This window comes from Orcinus orca, chromosome 11 (genome assembly GCF_937001465.1).
Source record: "Orcinus orca chromosome 11, mOrcOrc1.1, whole genome shotgun sequence".
NCBI classification, from domain to species: Eukaryota; Metazoa; Chordata; class Mammalia; order Artiodactyla; family Delphinidae; genus Orcinus; species Orcinus orca.
In genome coordinates this window covers 45355101-45367890 of record NC_064569.1, presented here as the reverse complement: position 1 = coordinate 45367890, position 12790 = coordinate 45355101, and the positions used below count along the sequence as shown (strand labels likewise).

Here is a 12790-nt window from a genome sequence, read left to right as displayed (position 1 = left end):
TGCAGGAGAGAAAAAGGCAAAAGTAAATTTAAACGTGAACTTTTAATTCAATACACATCCACAGCTCATTATTCTTCTCTAATAAGACTCTATTTTGGCATCTCAACATATATAGCAGAAAAGAGCTGGTGCTGTGTCTTTAAAAACTATCCAAAGCAGTGTGGAGGCAGGCTTGTCACTGAAGTGCTTGAATGAGAGCGAGAAGAGGAGGTGGAAGGGAGTGCTCTTGTAGCGTGTGTGTGTTCCCGCACACGCGCATTCACACATGTGAGTGTGACTGTTGGCAGAGCTCTAGGTGGCATCCTTCTGAACAGCTGGACCATGGTCTGCTTCAGAGCTGCTTGTCAGAGCAGTTAGCTTGCTAGAGACGCAGCAGCAAGGATCAGTAGCGTTTCATTCAAGGGTGATGGGGGCGGGAGGGGACTGTGGGCGGGGGAAGAGGCACAGGTTTCCCAGAAGGAATTTCTTCCGGCAAAATTCCTGCAGAACAGATTCTTACAATGAAGTCTCCATTAATAATGTGAGCTCGCTGTTGGTTTAAGTGCAGATCCATCTGGGGTGAGTTTTGGATAATTTTCTCTCTTTATATAAAAGTCCTTGAACTCCACAGACTGGGTAGGGAAGAAGCTAGAAAGATATCTTTTGTATCTTGGCCAATTTAACTGTATAATACACATTTGGGAAATTAGATAATTTTCAGGTGTTAAGCTTGTGAGGATTTTGTGGGCATTTTTGTTTTTTATCTTTAAAATATTTTTAAAATTAGGTGTGCTAGAACTTTTACTCTAGTCAGATTCTACCTCTTCTATGGCTATTTCAAGTGATGCTTCATTCAGATTTAGCTTATAAGAATAGTGGTGATTTCTGTTCTTTTTGGTGATGCTGTTGACACACATTGCAGGAAGCAGGGAATCCCCTATAAATATCCTTCACTGTGTCATTCCACACCCGGTTGGTGAATATGTCTCTCTGTCCTATGTCTTTACGTAACTGTCCCCTAGTCTTTAAATGTGTTAAGAAGAAACATGTCACCTTTGCTGTGTCTAGGAAGCTTTTTTGATTATGAACATCTTAGGAGGAATTTATTCAGCCTTTTTACTGAAACATGCCTTTTGACGTTGAGGTTGTCATAAGAATTTCCTGTGGGTTTACTGCTTATTTTGAACTACTTGTTTGTTTCTTATAATTGGTTTGTTTTTGTTTGCTGGCCTTGGTTTCTAAAGAGTGCAGAGATGGGATTCCCTCTGCCTCCAGTGACGTAGTGATTTTGTTTGCAGTCTTTTTCTTCTGAGAGGGAGGGAACAGAGAGAAGGAAGAAGAAAAATCCATCCAAAGTGGTGCATTCTCCCATCTATGCCTAACTGGGTACTGTTGAACAGAGCTGAAGCCAGAGTGGGATGTTGTTAATGATAGGGATGCTCTTTTGTTTGTTTCCTTTTTGAATAGGCTGAGGCCAAAGTCAGGATTGCTGAAACAGAGTGCCTGAATTAACCCTGTATATCCTGCTGCTAATGAATTTTACTTAATTGCTTTTTGTAAATATGGAATGAAAAAGAGCTCTTAGCAGGTTTCTGGAACCTAGCAAACACGAGTAATTCTAGGTTGGGTTTTGGAATTTGGAATTTTTCTACCTTATTTGCACTGGTCCTGAGCAGGCAGTTTGTACGCTCTTTCTCAGACCTCAAAAATAGGTAGCTATATAAAATTCCTTGCCACTGTAGTTAGAGTGAAACCCTCATTTTTGAATGTATGAAGCTAAAGTAAAGCTTAGGAAGAAATTGTTATATTCTTAGGTGTGGACTTAACTTACCTTTTTTGGATTAAGAGTTTGGGCTTCCAGTTCCTTTTTATGCAACTCCATATTAAGAATCTGATCTCTGGAGGACTGCCTGCAGAGGCCAGTGTGAAAAATTCAGTAGACGAGAGCCTAGGAATATTTTAGGTTTGCCTGTGGATGTGTTTGGATAACATATGTTGAAAAGTGCCTTTAAGAACTTGCTGGTTTATTTTCTGTCCTGATACTCTTTTCTGTTCTGTGCTCTCATTTATTCTAAGTTCTCTATGTTAAGTGAAAAGAGTAATGTCTGTTTTTTAGCTTACATTATGCAGTCCTATTGTTATGGTAGTTCAATTAATATTTATTACAGCCATAAATATTTCCAACTAACAAAATTCTAGTTTTATCTGGGGAGAAGGAGGGGGAAGAAAAAGAAAGACAATCTTAGGGTAAACCAAGAGCATTCTGGAAGAATAACCTATTTAGAAGGTTGCCAGAAACCAGGGCTATAAAGGTTAATAGAAATTCTACTGCATCCTTGCATCTCAATATTGCAGCAAATATGTGGATAATTTCTTGCTAGCTTTTCAGGAAACCCCTGTCGTGGACAACCCTCATTAATTGTTGCTGGGAAACTGCTCTGACGTCACTGGGAGCAGTTCCCCATCTGCAACGAGGACAGGAATAGCCTTTGAGGGGGAAGAAAACTGCTGTGAAGTTAAAAGATGATGGTTTTGTTAACTTGGTTTTCCTTCCATTTGGGAGTGGGTGGGATAGACCTAAAGACTTCTTAAATGTTTCAGTCATTAGCAATGGAAAAATTATTAAGAGGTCTTTTTGTTTCAGCTGAAAGTACGTTTTTTAATCTTCATTTTCTAACCATCAAGGTTTTAGAAAAGGTCAAGGAAAGAAAAGCTGTTGAAAGATGTTGGAGAAGTAAGATTTGTTTCTTTTTATCCTTCCTTTTTTTTCACTTTTTTTTTTAAAGGAAAAAGAAAAGATCAAGGACTGCTTTTGCAGAAGATGTTTAGCATCACCTTGTTTGGGATAATTAAAAATGTGATAATGTTGGAAGAACTTCCTGGCAAAATTGATGGGGACTATTTCTGTGCCTAAAAGTTACCATAAGTACTTTTCTCCAAAGTGCTCCTCTCCTAGCCCACCTACTCTCACTGATTTATAGCCTGTTTAGGAGCTTCTTTTTTGGAAAAGCACACATAGTAGCTAATAAATGTTTGGACTCTGGATTTAGGCTCCCTGAGTTCAAATCCTAGCTATGCCAATTGCTGGTTCTGTGACCTTGGACAAATTACTTAACCTCTCCATTTCTTCATATGTAAAATGTATGAAATGAAGATAATAATAGTATCCACTTCCTAGGATTGTTTTGAGGATTAAAAGAGTTAATACATGTAAAGCCTTTAAGATAGTTCCTGGTTATCTTAAAGGCTTACTTAGCATTAGCTATTGTTAATATTTAGAAATTAAACAGGAGTATACGATTTGTATCTTCAGATCACCTGTAATTTTTGAGAAAGCCAGAAGAGATTTTCAAGCCGTGTAGGATGTTGCATGTTTAAAATGAATATAAGTATAATCTAAATATTTAAGATTAAAATTGACACTTTTTTTTTTTATAAATTTATTTATTTAGTTTTGGCTGTGTTGGGTCTTCGTTTCTGTGCGAGGGCTTTCTCTAGTTGCGGCGAGCGGGGGCACTCTTCATTGCGGTGCGCAGGCCTCTCACTGTCGCGGCCTCTCGTTGCGGAGCACAGGCTCCGGACACGCAGGCTCAGTAGCTGTGGCTCACGGGCCTAGTTGCTCTGCGGCATGTGGGATCCTCCCAGACCAGGGCTCGAATCCGTGTCTCCTACATTGGCAGGCAGATTCTCAACCACTGTGCCACCAGGGAAGCCCCAAAGTTGATCCTCTTAGGAAGTATCTTTTCTAATTTGATGCTCATAGGCCAAATTGTAAACACCTTCCCTCAGATTAACAGCTCTGTTTTTCTTTCTTTGGCCATCATTGATCTTTTGACTTCTGTAGATGATGACTTTTTTTTATTGTTTGTTTGTTGTTTTTTACTTTCTTCCATTGGTTCTGATCTACTTTAAAATCTTAGGACACTTGGGCTTCCCTGGTGGCACAGTGGTTGAGAGTCCGCCTGCTGATGCAGGGGACACGGGTTCCTGCCCCGGTCCGGGAAGATCCCACATCCCGCGGAGCGGCTAGGCCCATGAGCCATGGCCTCTGAGCCTGCGCATCCAGAGCCTGTGCTCCGCAACGGGAGAGGCCACAGCAGTGAGAGGCCTGCATACCGCAAAAAAAAAAAAAAAAAAAAATCTTAGGACACTTGCCTTTGGTGTCTGCCTCTGAAACTTTGTGTTCTGCTTTTCTCTATGTACGTTGATGTGGTGGTGTTCTTTCTCCATATATTTATGAGAGTATAAGATTTATATGAAGTCCTATATATCAAGACTCCTTAAATCAACTTGCTTAAAAGATCTAGGCTCTTTAATTTTTGTCAGTTTGATTACTATGTGTCTTGGTGTGTCCCTCCTTGGGTTAATCCTGTATGGGACTCTCTGCACTTCCTGGACTTAGGTGACTGTTTCCTTTCCCATGTTAAAAAAATCTAGGATCTTAAATGGACCAAATATCAAATCACAAATATTTAAATATCCAGTATCTCCATGCCCTTTTACCTTCTTTTAATTTCATATTAAAGACGTAGAGTGTTACTCTTGTGTGGTTTTTGAGGCTTCGCCTTTTGGATTGCTGTCTAAACTATGAAGGTACACTGACAAGAGCTAGTAATGTGTGTAACATTTATAGTGAAGAAAATACCTTTCTGTGTAAAGTTTTATTCTTTCCTCCCTATTAATTTTCTTAAGCCAGTGAGTTTTAAGGAATACTGGTTACATATCTTTTCCAGTGGAATATATGGGGAAAGAGAGTTAATATTATTAAAAAGGAGAGCATAAATTGAAGAAAAATAAAAAGTAAGAAGCACTATGCAGGTGAATGTCCTTAAAGTCTAGGTAGGCACTGCCAAGGGATGTGCTAAGTGGACATTATGTGTTGCTGGGGGAACGTTGAGAAACACTATGATTAGATAATGCGACTGGCCTTGCTTCTGGAGTGAACTAAGGGGGAAATTTTTTATCTCCAAAACTCTTGAACATATTTATCCTAGGAAGTTGATGAGAAATGTGAATAAAGGTTTAGGTACAAAGATACTCATTACAGCATTATTTTATTATAAAAATGAACAGCTTCCTGAATATCCAGTAAGAGGGAAATGGTTAAATAAATTGTGGTACATATATGTAGTAGAATATTAGATAGTTATTAAAATGACTTTGGTAGAAGTAATTAATGGGGGAAATGGTCACAGTTCTAGTAGTAGAAAAAGGCATGGTATAAAAATGTTCTGTATAATGTGAATTACATAAAAATTATTAGGTATGGAAACATCCAAATGGATACAATTTCCATTCGAATATGGAAGCAAAGCTTAGAAAAACATATCTCAGAACATTGGTGTTATTAATAGCAGTTATCTCTGAGTTACAGAGTATGGGTAATTTTTCTTTTCTACTTCTACTTGTGTGTGTTTTCTGTAAGTATAAAGAAGCCTATAGTACTTCTCTAATCATAAAAGCCTTTCTGTTAGTATCTGAAAGTAAAATTTCAAAATGTGTTAAAGTGAAAACGAATGTGATGACATATAAATTCCTAAGCATAGTGTTTGGATCACAGTAAATGCTTAATAAATGATAGCTCCTGCGTACTGAGGAAGATCGCCTCCTATGATCAGAGCCCTTTCATATTGGGAGGCAACATCACTGAGATAGTATCCTATTCATGCAGCTTTCTGTCTTTCTGAGGTCGATAAATATGTTGTTCTTCTATATGTACTGGCCCAGGATATTAAAAAAAAAAATAGTTGTAGGACCAGAGTGAAATGTTTTGGTGTTCTCTTATGAAGGTATAAAGGAAACTGATGTAGAGGGGGCCTAGTAGTGATTTTCTGCAGTGACTTAAAAAAAATTTTTTAGCTTTGATATAATTTATTTTTTTAATTAATTAATTTATTTTTGGCTACATTGGGTCTTCGTTGCTGTACACGGGCTTTCTCTAGTTGTGGCGAGCAGGGGCTACTCTTCGTTGTGGTGCGCAGGCTTCTCATTGTGGTAGCTTCTCTTGTTGCAGAGCACAGGCTCTAGGCATGGGGGCTTCCGTAGTTGTGGCTCACAGGCTCTAGAGTGGAGACTCAGTTGTTTTGGCGCATGGGCTTAGTTGCTCCATGGCATGTGGGATCTTCCCGGACCACGGGTCGAAGCCCTGTCACCTGTATTGGCAGGTGGATTCTTAACCACTGCACCACCAGGGAAGTTCCTAGCTTTGATATAATTTATGACTCCCACTGTAAGTTGCTTTTATCCCCCTTTCTGGGTTGCCTCCTTAAGAATTCTTGGGAAATTTGAAACAGTATAACAGAAAAGATTTTCTTTGTTCTAGGAATTTCTGTTCCTTCTCAAGTTAGTCTAACTATATGGGCCCCTTGGAACTCAGTGCTGATAAAAAAGAAAGGTAGATTTCCATCTACTTTGGACTTGCTTGGGAACTGAGTTGTGCATGTAAGAAACTATCAATACTTTCAACACGCGAAAAACATACTGGAAATACACGTCAGTGGCTATTTTTACTGAGCAGTAGTGTCAGATATTATTTTTTTAACTTTTTATTTTATATTGGAGTATAGCCGATTTACAATGTTGTGATAGTTTCAGGTGCACAGCAAAGGAACTCAGCCATACGTATACATGTATCCATTCTCCCCCAAACTTCCCTCCCATCCAGGCTGCCACATAACATTGAGCAGAGTTCCCTGTGCTGTACAGTAGGTCCTTGTTGGTTATCCATTTTAAGTATAGCAGTGTGTACATGTCGATCCCAAACTCCCTAACTATCCCTTCCTCCCAGCCTTCCCCCCGTGTCAAATGTTTTTAATATTTGACAGTTTATTCTTCATAATCACTATAGTTCTTAATATGTGACTTGTACAGTAAATACATGTTTAGTAAGTAGGCATAGACAAAAAAGACTATACTCTTAACACCATGACTTTTGTGCCTGAGACCATTTTCTCTTCCAGAATGCAAAATAATGTGAATGTACTTAATACTATGGAAATTCACACTTAAAAATTATTGAAATGATAATTTTTATGTTATATGTATTTTACCACTGTTAAAACAAAAAACACAACAGTGTGAGCCAGATGAAAACGTGCAGTTTCCAAGCTAATTATGACCCTGACACCTCAGATTCTGTCTACTTCTCAGCATTCACTTACTACCATATACCAGGAGATGGGGACCAAAGTTACTTGTTACAGCCAGAGATATATCAGTTACTGGCAAAAAGCATGCAAGGAAAGGGGAGTACCTTGTAATACATCAGGTGGATTTTAGAATGTTAATGAGCACCACTGAGGAGAAGGATGGACTTTTTGGTGTAGTCTCCTCATCTAGTTTATAATTATCTTGAATCCTCTTCGCTTCAAGAAGATCTGTAGCTGAGGGAGAAGGAATTGGGAATTGAATGTGAAGAGCAAAGGTATTACAGTAGCTCTTCCCTGTCCACGGGGGATATGTTCCAAGACCCCCAAGTGGATGCCTGAAACCTGGATAGTACCAAGCCCTGTATATACTATACTTTTTCCTATGCATACATACCTATGACAAAGTTTAATTTATAAATTAGGCACAGTAAGAGATTAACAACAACAATAATAAAATAGAACAATTATAACAATATATTAATGAAAGTTTTGTGAATATGGTCTCTCTCTCAGAATATCTTATTGTACGAATTTAATACCTTTTCCATCTTAACTAAGCACTAGTGGCCATAAGTTTTACAGTTTGAGGTGTGACCGCAAAATTAGCACAGATTTTTTTCTTTTTCACAATTTCACAGAAGATTCATTCTTAGCAACCTCAGCATATGATTTTTTTTCTTTCCTTATTAAGTTGAGAACTTTCACCTTTTCACGTAAAGGAAGCACTTTACGGCTTCTCTTTAGCGTATCCAAATTGCCAGCATCACTACTTGTGCTTTGGGGCCATTATTAAGTAAAATAAGGCTTACTTGAACACTAGCACTTTTGATACCATGACAGTTGATCTGATAACTGAGAAGGCTACTAATTAACTGACAGGTGGGATACGGAGGGATACGGAGGGACAAAGGAATGATACCTGTCTTGGGCGGGACTGAGTGGGATGGCACAAGATTTCGTCATGCTATTCAGAACAGCGCTTATGAATTATTTCTGGAATTTTCCATTCAGTATTTTTGGACTTCAGTTGACTGTGGGTAACTGAAACCAAGGAAAGCAAAGCTGCAGAATTGGGGTGGGGGGGCACTACCGTATTTCCTCATTTAGACATAGCAATTTTTTCTCTAAGCACAGTGGAGCATGATGGGGGAGGGGGATATAGAAAAGAGGACTGATATCATAGAATTACAGGAACTGTATGAGCTGATTGTGATTTGAGAATATGGAAAATAAGAGCCTGAAATCTGTGAGTTTTGATGATGATTTTAACATTTCAAAGAAAGTTATGGGAAACTTACAAAGGTTAGCAGTCTTAAAACGTTTAGCTTTTTCCATATACTGTAGCATGGGAAGCTTCAATATTGGGATTTCAGCAGGGCAGCACTTTACTTATACTAATCCCACAATTTATCCTAGTGATGGTTTTTCATGGTGCAAGGATTCCTGAATTTCTCCTTTGAAATTAAACAAGGGAAGATTTCTGGAGTTTGGAGGATCCCTTGTTATTTGCATAGATTCATTGTCATTGCTATTCACTCTTTCCCCCTACTACTCATTTTTAGTATATCAGAATGGCAGCATTGCTTACTTGTCTGTACAGACTATTCTTTGATAATATTTGCAGCAGTTTCTGTGGAAAGTGTTTATTAAAAAAAAAAAAAAGAGGAGGAGGCAAGGGGAATATCATCTTGTAGCTCTTAGTGATAGAGCCTGTTGCCATGGAGTCCTGGATCAGATTGGCTGACCTGGGGGCCAATGAGCAGTTAGAACATAAACACATCATCATTTAACCTTGCAGAATTCATTTACTCAGTGATATATGACATTAATACCATAACTGTATATAAAGCTGTGAAATAAAATGTTTCAAGAATGGTATAAGGTGGTTTTCTCTTACTTTTCAAATTTTGCTGCTTAATATAAACAATGTAATAATACATATCTTCTTACTTTGATTTGATTGAGAAAAGATATGGTGGGAAATACCTATCACCTGTCTGTGAATTGAGTTGCTGCTGCAGTCAGTTGGGCTTATGCCAAGTCTAAGTCAAACCCTGGCCTCTAGACCAGAGGAGATTTGTCTTGATATCTGAAGCTGCCTTGCTTATTTTGGTAGCTTTAGAGCTGAGTCAGAAATTGGCAGCTTTTTTCTTACTTGTTTTTCCTTTTTTCTCTTCCACTCTGATATGGTAGTCCCTGTAAATGTTATATTTGCACACTATTGGGTCTGGAGTTAGAGGATCAGCTGGGATTAGCTTCTGTATTCTCCATCTTCACTTCCCTAGCTTGTTCATATTTATTGACATACATCTGGGAGGTTTCACTTAACTCAGTGTTAGTTCCTTGTCATAGCAGATCATGGCATGTATCTGCTCCTGTACCTTATTGCTTTAGAGACTGAGAGTGATTCATTCATACAAAGAAAATACCCCTTCTAGATCTTGTAAATGAAAGAAGTCAAGAGTATTGTTTTTCTTCTTACATTTTATGTCAGGGATACTTGAGAAATTATGGTGTGTCTTGTTCTCCTCTCCTCCAGTGTTTCCATGCTTGGCTATTTACAGATTTGAAGGATTGAAAGAGGCTTCAAGAGATCCATGAGTTTGTTCCCCTCTTTTGAACTATTCAAGTCTCTATTAGTGAGATGCGAACTTCTCATTATACCATCACTTTCTGTCTCAGAGGAATAAAACCAAACTTCAGATTTACCTGTTAAGCAAAGAGGAGCAAAAAGTCTGTTTGGTGTCTGGCTAACTTTTTGTGGGGAGGCCTTAGAAAAGTAACATAGGAAGTGTTTGGGGTTTTGTAATTTTAGTTATTTGACCAGAAAAAGGCTTCCTGAGATGGCATCTGAGTAAAGATCTGAAAAGACTGAGTAAGCAAGCCATGCTGTTATCTGGGAGAAGACCATTCCAGGCAGAAGGAAGGAACAGTAAAAGCAATCACTATAAAGTGGGTTTAGGGCACAAGGAGGAGCCAATGTGATTGAAACTGCATATATTGGAGAAATAGTAAGAGATGGGATCAGAGGGCAAATTAGTGGTCAGATTATTTAAGGTCTTATAGGTTATTTTAAGAACTCAGGTTTTGCTCTGAGTGAGATGGGGATCCATTGGAGAGTTTTGAGCAAAGCTATAACATGATCTGAAACTGTTTTTACACAATTACTCTGGTTGCTATGTTTAGAAAATACTGTAGGGGAGCAAGATTGGAATCAGGAGACCAGTTAGAAGGCTATCAGCCAAGAGAGATGGTGGCTTGGACCAGGGTGGTAGCAGTGGAAATGTAGGAAGTCACCAGATTTTGGTTATATTTTGAAGTTAGAGTCAACACGATTTGCTCCTTGATCATTTTGGTCTTCAGTTTACTCTTCTATGAAGAGAATGGTGATATCTACTTGTAAAATGTCTAGCCCTATACACACAATAGAGTGATCAATGATAAACTTTCTAGAAGTGAGGCCTCTTTAGGATCTGAGCCATCAAATGTTGTGTGTTCTTTAAACATCATGAGTAACATGTCTGAAGGAACCAGCTACTCTTCATTGATTCATCTCTTGCCTTAGGTGTATGCTTACAGCTATATCAAACATTGGAGCTCTTCCTTTTGAAAGAAGCATTTACCTAAATCGACTTTTTAAAAACAATTCTTAAAATACCAAAGTATCAAGAAAAGTAGGAAACCAAGTACAGTAAGTGGTAAATAGGCAGTAAAAGACTGCAAGCAAGAAAAAAGATAAGAATTCTAATTCTCATTAAAATAGGCAAGGATCTCACCTATGCAGAATAATGTGGGTTCAATACTGATTGGGAAATGGGTGTATACAAGGTGCCAATTCCAAGTGGAAATATGTGTGCTCATAAGAGAAAAACAGTACCACTGAACAGCCAGGAAGAGGGGTCTCTCAAATATCTTTCTTTACCTTCTTACTGTAAAATAGGATTAGGAGGAACTAACATTTACTTGAGCATACTGTGTGTAGGCACATTACATTTGCTATGTGATTTTCCAATGACTCTATGAGATATATATCATGTCTAATCTTACAGATAAGGAGGCTGAGGCTTACTTACATGGTTAATAAGTTGTAGAAACATTAGTCTTATAGCCAAATTATGTCAAACTACAAAGTCCATAAACTTATCCACTATAACATGCTTACTGCCCTTTATACTCTAGAGATTGAATGTTCTTTATTTTGATGGGTGCCGCCCCTAACTCACCCTTTAATCATGCTCAGCCTTTTCCTTGTAGCAGAGGTAGTATTGGAGCACGAGGGTGATGCTTTTATATCCTCTGAAAAAGTACCAAATTTTCCTTATTTTACCTCTTGCCTCCCAAGTACATATAAGCTCCAGGTTGTTGCTACAGGATTCCTTGCTTATAGGAATTGACTAATTGTGTACTGTTATTTTCATCATTATTATTATTTTGAGTGTGTGCGTGCTGTGAATATATATTACAGCAAAACTTAAATAATATCTTAAACAAGACAGAAGTGTATTTTTCTGTCACACTTAGGAAATCCAGAGGGAGCCAGTGCAGTCCAGGGTTGGTCTAGTCAAGGACTCAGGTTTCTTCTGTTGCCCCACTGTCTATGGTTTTCAATCCTACTATCACCTCACAGTCTCAGATGGCTGCTGAAGTGCCAGCCTTTACTTCTACATTCAGGCCAGCAAGAATTAGGGATGACAGAGATAAACCCACGCACATATGGTCACCTTATCTTTGATAAAGGAGGCAAGAATATACAGTGGAGAAAAGACAGCCTCTTCAATAAGTGGTGCTGGGAAAACTGGACAGGTACATGTAAAAGTATGAAATTAGAACACTCCCTAACACCATACACAAAAATAAACTCAAAATGGATTAAAGACCTAAATGTAAGGCCAGACACTATCAAACTCTTAGAGGAAAACATAGGCAGAGCACTCTATGACATAAATCACAGCAAGATCCTTTTTGACCCACCTCCTAGAGAAATGGAAATAAAAACAAAAATAAACAAATGGAACCTAATGAAACTTAAAAGCTTTTGCACAGCAAAGGAAACCATAAACAAGACCAAAAGACAACCCTCAGAATGGGAGAAAATATTTGCAAATGAAGTAGCTGACAAAGGATTAATCTCCAAATCTTACAAGCAGCTCATACAGCTCAATATCAAAAAAACAAACCAATCCAAAAATGGGCAGAAGACCTAAATAGACATTTCTCCAAAGAAGGTATACAGATTGCCAACAAACACATGAAAAGATGCTCAACATCACTAATCATTAGAGAAATGCAAATCAAAACTACAATGAGGGGCTTCCCTGGTGGCACAATGGTTGAGAGTCCGCCTGCCGATGCAGGGGACACGGGTTCGTGCCCCAGTCCGGGAAGATCCCACATGCCGCGGAGCGGCTAGGCCCGTGAGCCATGGCCGCTGTGCGTTCAGAGCCTGTGCTTCGCAACGGCAGAGGCCACAACAGTGAGAGGCCCGCGTACCTCAAAAAAAAACTGCAATGAGATATCATCTCACACCAGTCAGAATGGCCATCATCAAAAATCTAGAAACAATAAATGCTGGAGAGGGTGTGGAGAAAAGGGAACACTCTTGCACTGTTGTTAGGAATGTAAATTGATACAGCCACTATGGAAAACAGTATGGAGGTTCCTTA

At 38.7% G+C, this 12790-nt stretch overlaps 1 protein-coding gene across 1 annotated transcript in view; it reads left to right on the top strand.

The window, feature by feature from the left end:
- Positions 1–437: 437 nt before the first annotated feature.
- Positions 438–12790, top strand: part of R3HDM2 (R3H domain containing 2) — a 68562-nt gene continuing 56209 nt past the window's right edge. Inside the window, exon 1 of the mRNA XM_033440419.2 lies at positions 438–558. The gene's annotated coding sequence lies outside the window, so the exon portion shown is untranslated. The remainder of the gene's footprint in view (positions 559–12790) is intronic.